At 39.9% G+C, this 11956-nt stretch overlaps 1 protein-coding gene across 3 annotated transcripts in view; it reads right to left on the bottom strand.

Annotated features, from left to right (window-relative positions):
• RABGAP1 (RAB GTPase activating protein 1) overlaps positions 1 to 11328 on the bottom strand; it is a 141754-nt gene extending 130426 nt beyond the window's left edge. For 2 of the 3 annotated variants that reach the window (XM_063081806.1, XM_063081807.1), the window contains exon 1: positions 11259 to 11328. The gene's annotated coding sequence lies outside the window, so the exon portion shown is untranslated. The remainder of the gene's footprint in view (positions 1 to 11258) is intronic. The other variant, XM_063081808.1, reaches the window with a different exon arrangement.
• Positions 11329 to 11956: the final 628 nt, after the last annotated feature.

Raw genomic sequence — 11956 nt, forward strand, 5'->3', positions numbered from 1 at the left:
CCGATCTACCCTTCTAGTCTTATCTCCTTCTGTCAAAACATACCAGACAACCCACCAAGTATGTCATGCATTTTCATACTTTCAAGCCTTTGCATAGGCTGCATATTAAGCTAGGAATGTGTCTTTGTTTCCCTGGTTAGCCTTTCTCCCCCAACAGCAATCTAGTGATACAATCAAGTATTCAACCTCTCCCTTCTGCAATGTTCATCATTTCCTGCTAGGGCCCCTAAGGCTTTTTGTTTGTTTTTTAGTTCTATCACCAAATTATAGCATTTACCACACAGTAAAATGTCACATCTCTTTTCTACTTGACTGTACTGATTAATCCATTCATTCCAGAAACAATTACTAAGTATAAACCACCATGCCAAATGCTGGGAATTCAAAGGGCACAAACACAGTGCCCCTGAATTACTTGTGGATAGGGGTCTATGTTTTTTTTTGTTTTCTTTTTATTTATTTATTTATTTATTTATTTATTTATTTTTTAAATTTTATTTTGTCGATATACATTGTGGCTGATTATTGCTCCCCATCACCAAAACCTCCCTCCCTTCTCCCTCCCCCCCTCCCCCCCAACAATGTCCTTTCTGTTTGCTTGTCATATCAACTTCAAATAATTGTGGTTGTTATATCTTCTTCCCCCCCCCCCCCCAGTTTGTGTGCGTGTGTGTGTGTGTGGGTCTGTGTGTGTGTGTGTGAATTTATATATTAATTTTTAGCTCCCACCAATAAGTGAGAACATGTGGTATTTCTCTTTCTGTGCCTGACTTGTTTCACTTAATATAATTCTCTCAAGGTCCATCCATGTTGTTGCAAATGGCAGTATTTCATTCGTTTTTATAGCTGAGTAGTATTCCATTGTGTAGATGTACCACATTTTCCGTATCCACTCATCCGATGATGGGCATTTGGGCTGGTTCCAACTCTTGGCTATTGTAAAGAGGGCTGCGATGAACATTGGGAAACAGGTATACCTTCGATTTGATGATTTCCATTCTTCTGGGTATATTCCCAACAGTGGGATAGCTGGGTCGTATGGTAGATCTATCTGCAATTGTTTGAGGAACCTCCATACCATTTTCCATAGAGGCTGCACCATTTTGCAGTCCCACCAACAATGTATGAGAGTTCCTTTTTCTCCGCAGCCTCGCCAGCATTTATCGTTCATAGTCTTTTGGATTTTAGCCATCCTAACTGGGGTTAAATGGTATCTCAATGTGGTTTTGATTTGCATTTCCCGGATGCTGAGTGATGTTGAGCATTTTTTCATATGTCTGTTGGCCATTTGTATATCTTCCTTAGAGAAATGCCTACTTAGCTCTTTTGCCCATTTTTTAATTGGGTTGCTTGTTTTCTTCTTGTACAGTTGTTTGAGTTCCTTATATATTCTGGATATTAATCCTTTGTCAGATGTACATTTCGCAAATATTTTCTCCCACTCTGCTGGTTGTCTTTTAACTCTTTTAATTGTTTCTTTTGCTGTGCAGAAGCTTTTTAGTTTGATATAATCCCATTTGTTTATTTTTCCTTTGGTTGCCCGTGCTTTTGGGGTCGTATTCATGAAGTCTGTGCCCAGTCCTATTTCCTGAAGTGTTTCTCCTATGTTTTCTTTAAGAAGTTTTATTGTTTCAGGGTGTATATTTAAATCCTTAATCCATTTTGAGTTGATTTTAGTATACGGCGAGAGGTATGGATCAAGTTTCATTCTCCTGCATATGGATATCCAGTTGTCCCAGCACCATTTGCTGAAGAGGCAGTCCCTTCGCCACTGAATAGGCTTGATGCCTTTGTCAAAGATCAGCTGACAGTAAGTGTGTGGGTTGATTTCTGGATTCTCTATTCTATTCCATTGGTCAGTGTGTCTGTTTTTATGCCAGTACCATACTGTTTTGGTTATTATAGCTTTGTAGTATAGCTTAAAGTCAGGTAGTGTTATGCCTCCAGCTTTATTTTTTTTGCTGAGCATTGCTTTGGCTATGCGTGGTCTTTTATTGTTCCATATAAATGTCTGGATAGTTTTTTCCATTTCTGAGAAAAATGTCTTTGGAATTTTGATGGGGATTGCACTGATTTTGTATATGACTTTGGGTAGTATGGACATTTTCACTATGTTGATTCTTCCAATCCAAGAGCATGGGATATCTTTCCATCTTCTTGTATCCTCTCTAATTTCTCTCAGCAGTGTTTTGTAGTTCTCATTATAGAGATTTTTCACCTCCTTGGTTAACTCAATTCCTAAGTATTTTATTTTTTTGGTGGCTATTGTAAATGGGCAGGCTTTCTTGATTTCTCTTTCTGCATGTTCACTATTGGAGAAAAGAAATGCTACTGATTTTTGAGTGTTGATTTTGTATCCTGCTACTGTGCTGAAATCATTTATCAATTCTAGCAGTTTTTTTGTAGAGGTTTTAGGCTGTTCGATATATAGGATCATGTCATCTGCAAACAGGGACAGTTTGACTTCATCTTTTCCAATCTGGATGCCCTTTATTTCCTTCTCTTCTCTGATTGCTCTGGCTAGTACTTCCAACACTATGTTGAATAGGAGTGGTGAGAGTGGGCATCCTTGTCTAGTTCCTGTTCTTAAAGGAAAAGCTTTCAGCTTTTCTAGGGGTCTATGTTTTATTCATATTATCTTCAAATCCTTGCTTACTGGTAGTGCTCAATAAACTTGGTTGGTTGAATATACCTCATCAGAATTTAACTAGTAGGGACTAAGTAATGTGAGGAGGACAAATGACAAATATGCTATACTACATGCATGTGATTAGGGATGTGGATGACGATTAGAATGAAGAGACTCAAAAAGAACTACACTTGAGTGTGCCTGACTGAATCTTCACATCCCTAACTGTCACAGTCAAGAAACACTTAAAAAACACCGAGTCACAAAACATATCTTAGATTCCCTTTGAACCAAACACTCTTGTCACTTCCCTCCCAGTCCCCATCATTGTTGCTGCTCAGTCAGTAAGCAAATGAATACAGCTTTAGGGAATCTTAAGGGGAATGCTTAAGATCTTGCTAAATCTAAAGAGAAAACAATACTTATTAGTTCTTGAGTGCCAATTATGTGCCCAACATGATACTAAATCATGATACATGATTACTAATGTGCACACTAACCTTGCCAGATGGGTATTAAGTTCATGTGACAAACTGAGACTTAGGCAGTAAGTTGAGTAACTCGCTTAAATTCACAGAGAAAATTGTGTAACTTGATTCAAACCCAGGTATCTAGGTGCCTCTGTCCTTTTCTGGATTGCATCTCTCTCCTCCTCCACGTCCCTATCTCCATTTTCTATCCATTCCAATCCATCCTCTATGCTGATCCCAGTTGTAACCTTCTAAAATTTAGATCTGATAAGATTAGTCTTTGTTCAGAAAAAGAACAAGACAGGAAGTAGCAAAAGAATCAAGTCTCAATGATTCTGTAGCAGGCCAATTCCTGTGGGTTTGCAGCCCTTTAAAATCAACCAAGCAAGGTACAAAGAAGCTACAAAAATCACATTAGTCTCAACTTATTTCTTTCTTCCCTACCTCTAAACTTTGTTTCCCTGCACTGGTTTTCACAGGAATTTTTCACAGCCTATCCCTAGAGAGGGTGGGACAAATCTAACAAAACTTAATAGAACATTATCCCTTCTTTATAAAATAAATTTCTTTACACCACTACTAATTGCTAAACAATAGATGTATCTTTAAGTCTGACTCTGAATTTGGGGGTTGTTTCTTTGAATTATTTTAGTGAGTCAAGAGAACCATATCAATTTAAGCTTTCTGATTAATTTCAGCTTAGCTTAAAAACCAAAACCAAAATAAAACAAAACCATCATCTTGAGTCTATCTGCACTTACAGGCAAGAAAAACCAGCTTATCTAAAGGTCATTCAGGCAAATTTTAACCTAGGATGCCTGTAACAATTTATTCCTTTAAAGTATTAAGTGATTTTTAGTTCAATTTAAATTAAATTTCAATTTTTAATTAAAAAAAAAAAAAAACCCAAAATAAGGGAATATAGGAATTTGTAAGACAAAAGTGAGTTTTAAAAAATTTTTTTACAGCTTACAATCTTCTGCATGGTAGTTACATACACATAACACAATGTTACCATTTTAGCCACTTACAAGAGTTCCGTTCTGTGACATTTTAAGCGCATTGACAGTGTTGTGCGACCATCACCACCATCTACATCTAGAACGTTTTCATCTCTCCCGGCTGAAACTGTGTGCCCAGTAACACTAACTCCCAATCTCCCCTCGCCTGGCCTGTGGCAACCACCGTTCTACTTTCTCTCCCTCTGAATCTGACTACTCCAGGTACCTCCTATATGCAGCGTAATCGTACAATATTTGTCCTTTTGTAACTGGCTTATTTCATTTAGTATAATGCCTTAGGATTATCCATGTTGCAGCATGTGTCAGAACTTCCTTCATTTTTAAGGCTGAGTAATATTCCATTTTGTGTATACATTTTGTTTATCCATTCATCCTTCGATAAAAATAAAAGTTTTTAAAGCCTGACTGCAACTCTGTAGGATCTTTAGGATAAAACATAAAATTGATACAATGAAGTGCCTAAAAGAGAGCCCATGCTTTCAGTTGCTTCACTTTCTCTTGAGTAATCAAGTTTATTAGATTTTTTTTTTTTTAAGTTAACCATCTAGTATAACAGAAAAAAACAAGACTACGAGCGGAACTCCTGGGTCTTTTTTTTTTTTTAACTTGGACAGTGTCCTGGCGTTAGTTACAAAAAATAAAGGAATTGAACCCCTACTATTTGTGACTGTGAGTATCCAGGAAAGGGAAGAAAAATATCAGATGCTTTCCAGTACAATTCCATGAGGTAGACAAAAGTAACTCTATTTTTACAAATGAAGAAACTGAGTCTCAGAGTGATTAAGTAGCTTACCCTCAGTCATATACTAAGTAAGTGCAAGATTTGGGATATCCATGCCTTTCTGATCCCCAAATTTATACACTCCCCACTATAGAGGTAAGAGGTAAGACGAGGAAGTAAGAGGTAAGATGAGGGAATAAAATGCACATAAAACAATTCATTTAACTCTGTGCTGATTATTGGAGAGCAATGATGTTGATACCTGAAAAAATAAAACCATGTAAATGGTTTTCCCATGTTCCTGTGGATATTTCAGGAAATAGCATTCAGTTTTTTCCAGAACTCTAGCTATGCTGGCTTTATGCCACTTCAACACAATATCTCTGAAACTAAATATTTAAATAGTTATTTAGATGCCTTTCTACAATAGAAACTACGCCCTGGGAACACAGGGAAAGTTAGCTTAATATTAATGTCCTACTCCTTCACAAGGTCAGATTATATTCCTGACCTTGCTATTACAGATTAAAAAAAAAAGCATCCTTGTCTTTACTTTTTCTGAACAGACTTTTATTTTTTTTATTTTTATTTTTTTTTAAAAGATGACCGGTAAGGGGATCTTAACCCTTGACTTGGTGTTGTCAGCACCACACTCAGCCAGTGAGCGAACCGGCCATCCGTATATGGGAACTGAACCCAGGGCCTTGGTGTTATCAGCACCGCACTCTACCGAGTGAGCCACGGGCCGGCCCCTGAACAGACTTTTAAAACTTAATTTACATCGGCATTTTATAAAGATAAAAATATGAATATTTTTAACCAACGTAGGGTTGTCCAAAGACTTTTCCTCCTTTTAGGACATTAGTTGGTATATAGTTCCTTCTCATCCACAATTAATGAAATGAATTTATTCCATTTAGAACATCCATCTGTCTGCACTTAGATCTGAAATGTTTGCATTATTCACTTCTCCTTAATCTATGTGAATTTAATGCCAAGTAAGTAAATCATCTGATAGACGACCAAAGCCTGTTAAATGCAGTAGATATGGTGTCTCTTTTCCGTGACTCCCGTTTGATTTTCAACAGGCAAACACAAATTTTTGGCAGAAGACATGCTTTCTGTGCGTTCTACATGAAAAGTCCATAGTTACAGGAATAGGGGAACATTTTATAAGTGGGTCAAACGGGGTGGCAGTCAATAAGCATTTACTGAGACTTTCATACCTCTGAAGTAGGCACTATGTAAGAAGATACAAAATTCACAAATATTTAATTAGTTCCACATATGTTTGTAAAACTATCTGAAAAGATCTTTTCTTAAAACCCAAAACAAAACAATAAAAATAAGATTTTCTGCTAGGGGATAATTTATAATATAAATACTATCTTTTGAGGTTAGACAGAAATCAAGAGTTCTGAGTTCATGGAGAATTCAACAGGTAACTACAATAAGGATATAACCATTTCTCTTCTGCAGATATATCAGAGGTCTAGGTATAGAAAATCATGTGTCACAGCAAAAGAGGTTTACATGGCATATTCCTCACACTGCCAGAATCAGTCTGTCAGCATACCTTCCAGGGTACTAGAGAGAATATTACCTCTATGATAAAAATATTAAAACAATCAACTCATGGCTCTTTCCATTAGTATTATACAAATGCCCAACACTTACCAATTTAGCCTTTAATGTTGTCTGTTATTACTCTTAACAATATTTAAAATATGTTCCCAAAGAAACATTCTACATATCAATTTCTTTAACTGATATAAGAGTGTAATATTATGATATGTACGTTTTGGATTTCATCCACGGTTCCTGGCTTTCTATCTTGGAGCTGGCTGTAAAAAAAATTCTCTGCCCTACTTTGTCTGATTGTAGTTTTGTAAGATTCCCATTTCAGGGGGGGTCCTACCACATACCTGGGAGATGCTGCACAGAAAGGCCAAGAAGAATCTGAACAAACAGGCCTTGCTGGGTTTCCCCATCCAGTCTGTTAGTGTTAGATCACACCCTTTTTGTCCAATCACATTTCTACAGTGCTGTCCATACTTCAATCATGCCTATGTAATGAAATTGCTTCCATTAAAACTCAAGAGCACAGGGTTCAGGGAGCTTCTGGATAGATGAATATGTGGAGGTTTCTGGAGAGTGGTGCACCTAGGGAGGGTATGGAAGCTCCACACCCCTTCCCCCATATCTCACCCTACGCACCTCTTCATCTGTATTGTTTGTAATATCCTTTGTAATAAACCAGTAAACATGTTCTCCTGAGTTCCGTGAGCCACTCAGCAAACTAATTGAACCCAAGGAAAGGGTGGTGGGAACCCCAATTTATAGCCAATCAGTCAGAAGCAGATGCAAACCCCAGGTTAAGTAGGGGGCAATCTTATGGGACCTGACACAATCTCAAGGTGGATGGTGTTGCAATTAAATTGGAGGACACCCAGCTGGTATCCCCTGATTTGCCTGGTGTGTGGGGGAAAAAACCCACACATTTGGTCACAGAAGTCTATCTGCTGTGTTGATGATTATGCTGTGAGTTTGTGTTTTACCAAACAAAAGATCATCCTCAGAAAAGAGAAAAAAGGATTATAATGATAGGTTGTTGATTATAATTACCTAAAATTTATAAATAAAGAGAAAACAGAAAAGAGAAAGTTTAAAAATAGTCATGTTACTGTTAAAGTTTGAGTTAATAACATTACATTAAGGTTACCACAGAGACCGGACCCTCGTCCCCCAACCAGGCACACCACTGCTGCCACAGGGCCCGCCCAAGGTCCTGAGGTATGGAGCAGGGGACCGGACCCCCTCCCCCCCTCCCACAACCTGGCACACCACTGCTGCCACCAATAACTAGGTAAGGAACATGCCATAAACATCACCTCCATGTGGATGGCCCACCACAGCCACCACAATAATCACAGCTGCTGCAAAAGCAGCTAAATGCCACAACCACCACGAGGATGGTCTACCAGCCACTGGAGTGCATTGACACAAGGAGAGTCACCAGCAGAGACCAAAGAAAAGAAGAGGATGTCTGTCTCCACAAAGCCCATTCCAGAGTGACAGAAGAAGCATCTGCTCTATGATAATACTGCGGGACCTGAACACACCTCTCAGCATTGGACAGATCATCTAGGTAACACATCAACAGAGTAACCATTACTCTTTCAGAAGGAGAGAAGAAATCTAGGGTTATCAGAGGTGGGGGAGGGCGGGGATGGGGAGAGATTGGACAAGGGGCATAAAGAATAAGTACAATTTGTAACATATATATGCTAGTTATATCGATTTGATCAACATATGTCAACGTTGAACCCTCAAAATATGTATAATCAATTATGATTCAATAAATATTAAAATAATAAAGTTACGACAGAAACCCATTTGTTAATAAACCTTAAAAAATGGAGAAAAATTTATTGCTGTGAAGACTTACTGATCCCAAGGACTACCAGTTTATAACACAAATGCTGATGCAACCTTAACTGGAAATATGTAACTTTAGTTGTGCGTTCACTCTTGGAAAGGTACAAACCTTCAAATCTGGCAGCACAGCAATTCAATTGGGGAGACATATTTCTCATGTTTTAAGGCCAAGGTAATACACACAACTTAATGTCAAGAATGAGCTGAAAGACAAGTTTAGGGCTTTATTTTACTTTTTAGTGATCAGAAAGAGATTTACTGGGGAAAGTTAGGCCTTACGGAGCACTATTCTGGTAGAAGAACAATCTTCAGAAAATTCTCACTGATGACTACCTCAGGGTATTATGATTGACTTGGAAAGAGAAGGGAAACTTCTAGGCCACTATAAACTAACGTGTTCATAACTTGCATACTTCCATATTTGGTCAGACAGTCTTTGCACATGAAGAGATACAAAGCTATTAGGGTCAACTAGAGCGGTTACAATATAAGTTTAAGTGTCTATCCATTACTGTTTTGACTTACAAATTTTCTGAAGAATAACAATCTCAAGATAACACAAAACTGGGGGTGGAGAGGCAGTGACCAAGGTAACCAGTTCATGCTAAAAATCAAAGAGCTGTTAAATTGATATTGATTTTTTGTTTGTTTTTTGAGGTATGCCTATGAGTCCTTAGCCTTGGATTTTCTTTCCTGAGGATCTAACTATGAAAAACCAGTAAAACAAGGCAATTACATACAAAGCAACAAAATGTCATGCCAAACTCTGCTTTATGTACATTAGTTAAATTAGCACTTTAAAAATATTTGGGTTCTATCTCCAAGAAACATTATTTAAGAGTGTTGTATTCATTTATTCCAAATGCTTGAGAAGTCTAACATCTGGGCCAGCCCGTGGCTCACTCGGGAGAGTGTGGTGCTGATAACACCAAGGCCACGGGTTTGGATCCTATATAGGGATGGCCAGTTAGCTCACTGGCTGAGCATGGTGCTGACAGCACCAAGCCAAGGGTTGAGATCCCCTTACTGGTCATCTTTAAAAAAAAAAAAAAAAGAAATCTAACATCTGATTATATTGAAAATTACAAAGATAACATTATGGGAAGCCAAAGTCAGAACCTTAGCACAATAGTATTTTTATAAAGATATTCAACAGCAGCACTGATTTAAACTAATTGTTTTCTGACACCTGTACCCAAAGATAACTTGTTAGAACAATTACTGGGAAACGATGAGGCCTTCAAAGTAGGAAACAAACTGAATAAAAAACTTCTTTAAAAGACTGAGGGCTGTAAAGTTTGGTTATATTAAGTGGGAAATCATGTCCCCTCACGTAGATAACGTAGATAATGTGCATAATACACTTCTCTTAATATGCAGCAGAAAAGGTAGGAAGCAGGTGCCTTCACTTTTTTTTTACAGAGTCACATTATATTACTATTTAATCACTTGTAAACTGCTAACAAAATACTATGCCAAAAAAGCCAAAATGCATATAGCTGATAGGTTAACTTTCCAGACAAATATATACTTTATTAACACCAATAAGTTGACTGTAAACTGAGCTATAAAACTGAAACAATGAAAAGGAAGTGTACCACAACATAGCAATATTTCAACTTTGAGTTAATACTTTGTATTAAAGCTACATGTTAATTTTTAATGTTACTAACACATACAAATTAATCATGGATTCAAATTTTATTAATACAAACTGAGGTCTACAAAGGAAGATCATAAAGGACTTAAAAGTTTTCAATGTATATTGAATAGCACCCTATACAAACTTGAATTAAGGCAACAGGTCCTTCGTTTCAGAAAAAAAAGAAAAGAAATTGGATGTGCACTTCCTTGGGACCTAACCTTTGTCCCCAAATACTTTTCAAACATCAGTTTAATGTGACAAACACAGCTCCATTCACCCTCCATTGGTTTTTTTTCTTCCTAAAAATCAAAGCAGCTGGAAACACACTACTTACTACTCCAGTCACATATATGTGAATACAAGTGTGTTGATTTGAATGAAAATATCAAATGAATTGTGAAACGCTGTCCATAACCATTTTTTAACAAAAAACAAACAAAAAAACTCATCTCAAACTCAAGTTGGAACATGATTTTAAACTAACGGAGCATTAGCAGCGGGAACACTGAACAGTCTCTTATGACATTTGCTTCCAGGATAAAATCCTGGAGTATAGGTACGTAGATTCTTGCAAGAGCAGGCGCAGATGATAAACCGTCTGGATGTTAGAAGAGTTGGAACCAAAGTACTACCAGGCAATGGACAGCGAACTCCTGAAGTCTAGGGTTATCCTTCGGCTCAACACATAAAACCCTGAACGTTGCTGAGAATCGAAGACACAGCAATAAGGTTTCGGGGCTGACGCTTCAAGGAGACGGGAAGAGTAGCATTCCAGGGACACTAATTACAGCAGGGGAACATGACACAGAAGGTCCAATACGAGTGGCTGAGCGATACCGTAAGAAAACGAGTCTTTCAAATTAGGCGCAGCCCAGGAAGCCAGACTAAGGCCCAAGCCAACCTAAATCACAGATACAGGCCTAGTGGGCAACAGGGAGAAACTGAGGCAGAGGCAGCGTCCAGATTCCCAAATAGGGCCGAACCCGAAACATGTAAGTCAACACACAAACCGGCTTCGCTGGGGGGGCCACAGGGAAGGCCGCACACGCAGGACTCAGAACAGAGACACCCACCCAGACAGGGGGAACCGGTTTGGGCAGGGGCTCCCGGAACGTCCCAGCCTGCGCATGCGCCCTCGCCCCTCCGTCTCAGCTCCCCCTCCCCCCAATCACGGCCACCCTCACAATTCGGCCCGTCGAGGGAGCTGAGCGTAGCCCCAACGGCCCAACCCCGTGGGGTGATGAGACAGCTTGACCCCCCCGTAGGGGCCGTCGGAAAATCTCCCAAAGTTGGTGGGTAGGAGGTGGGAGGAGGAGAGGAAACGCGGCCCTACCCGACCCGCCGTCTCCTCCTCCGCCGCCAGCCGTTCGCCGTCCCTGAGGCTCCGCCGCCTGGGCCTCCCCAGCCGCCCTGCCCCCGCCCTCCCCGCCCCCTACTCACGTGAGGGCACCTTCTTCCGCCCTCCGCCCCGCCTCCTGCCCCGTCCCATAGGCCTGGGGATGATAACAGCGGCCCCATTGGTCCAACACAGGGCGGCGAGGAGGGGCTTCCTTTCCTCTGAGCCCCACCTGGGCTTTCAACCCGCCTCAGGCTGGTGCGCCTGCGCGGAGTGTGCCCGCTGGGAGCAGGACCTGGGGCTGTGCTCGGGCAGGGTATGGGGCTTGGACCCGCAGCAGTTGTGTGACTGCAGCAAGGACTGGGAGCGGACTGGGTAGCACTTGTTGAGTCTAGACGGGGATAACACTCCAAGGAGCACTGGTGCAATAGCAAGGAATCCCCTGTTCACCTTCCATGTTCAAGTCCTGTTTGAAAAGCAGCACTTAACCGTGTGACTCAACCCACCCGGCGTTTATAAAGGGCGCACAGTGTGCCAGGGATTGTGATAAGTCTTTTTACGGGTATTTCATTTCAGTTTTACCACAAACCTGTGAGAATGGTATGACTTTTCTCATTTTATAGAGTGCAGCCTAACTTACAGAATTCAGTCTAGAACTCAAAACTTCTGACTCTGAAGTCCAAGGGCCGCTGGTA

This window comes from Cynocephalus volans, chromosome 17 (assembly GCF_027409185.1).
Source record: "Cynocephalus volans isolate mCynVol1 chromosome 17, mCynVol1.pri, whole genome shotgun sequence".
Taxonomy (NCBI): domain Eukaryota; kingdom Metazoa; phylum Chordata; class Mammalia; order Dermoptera; family Cynocephalidae; genus Cynocephalus; species Cynocephalus volans.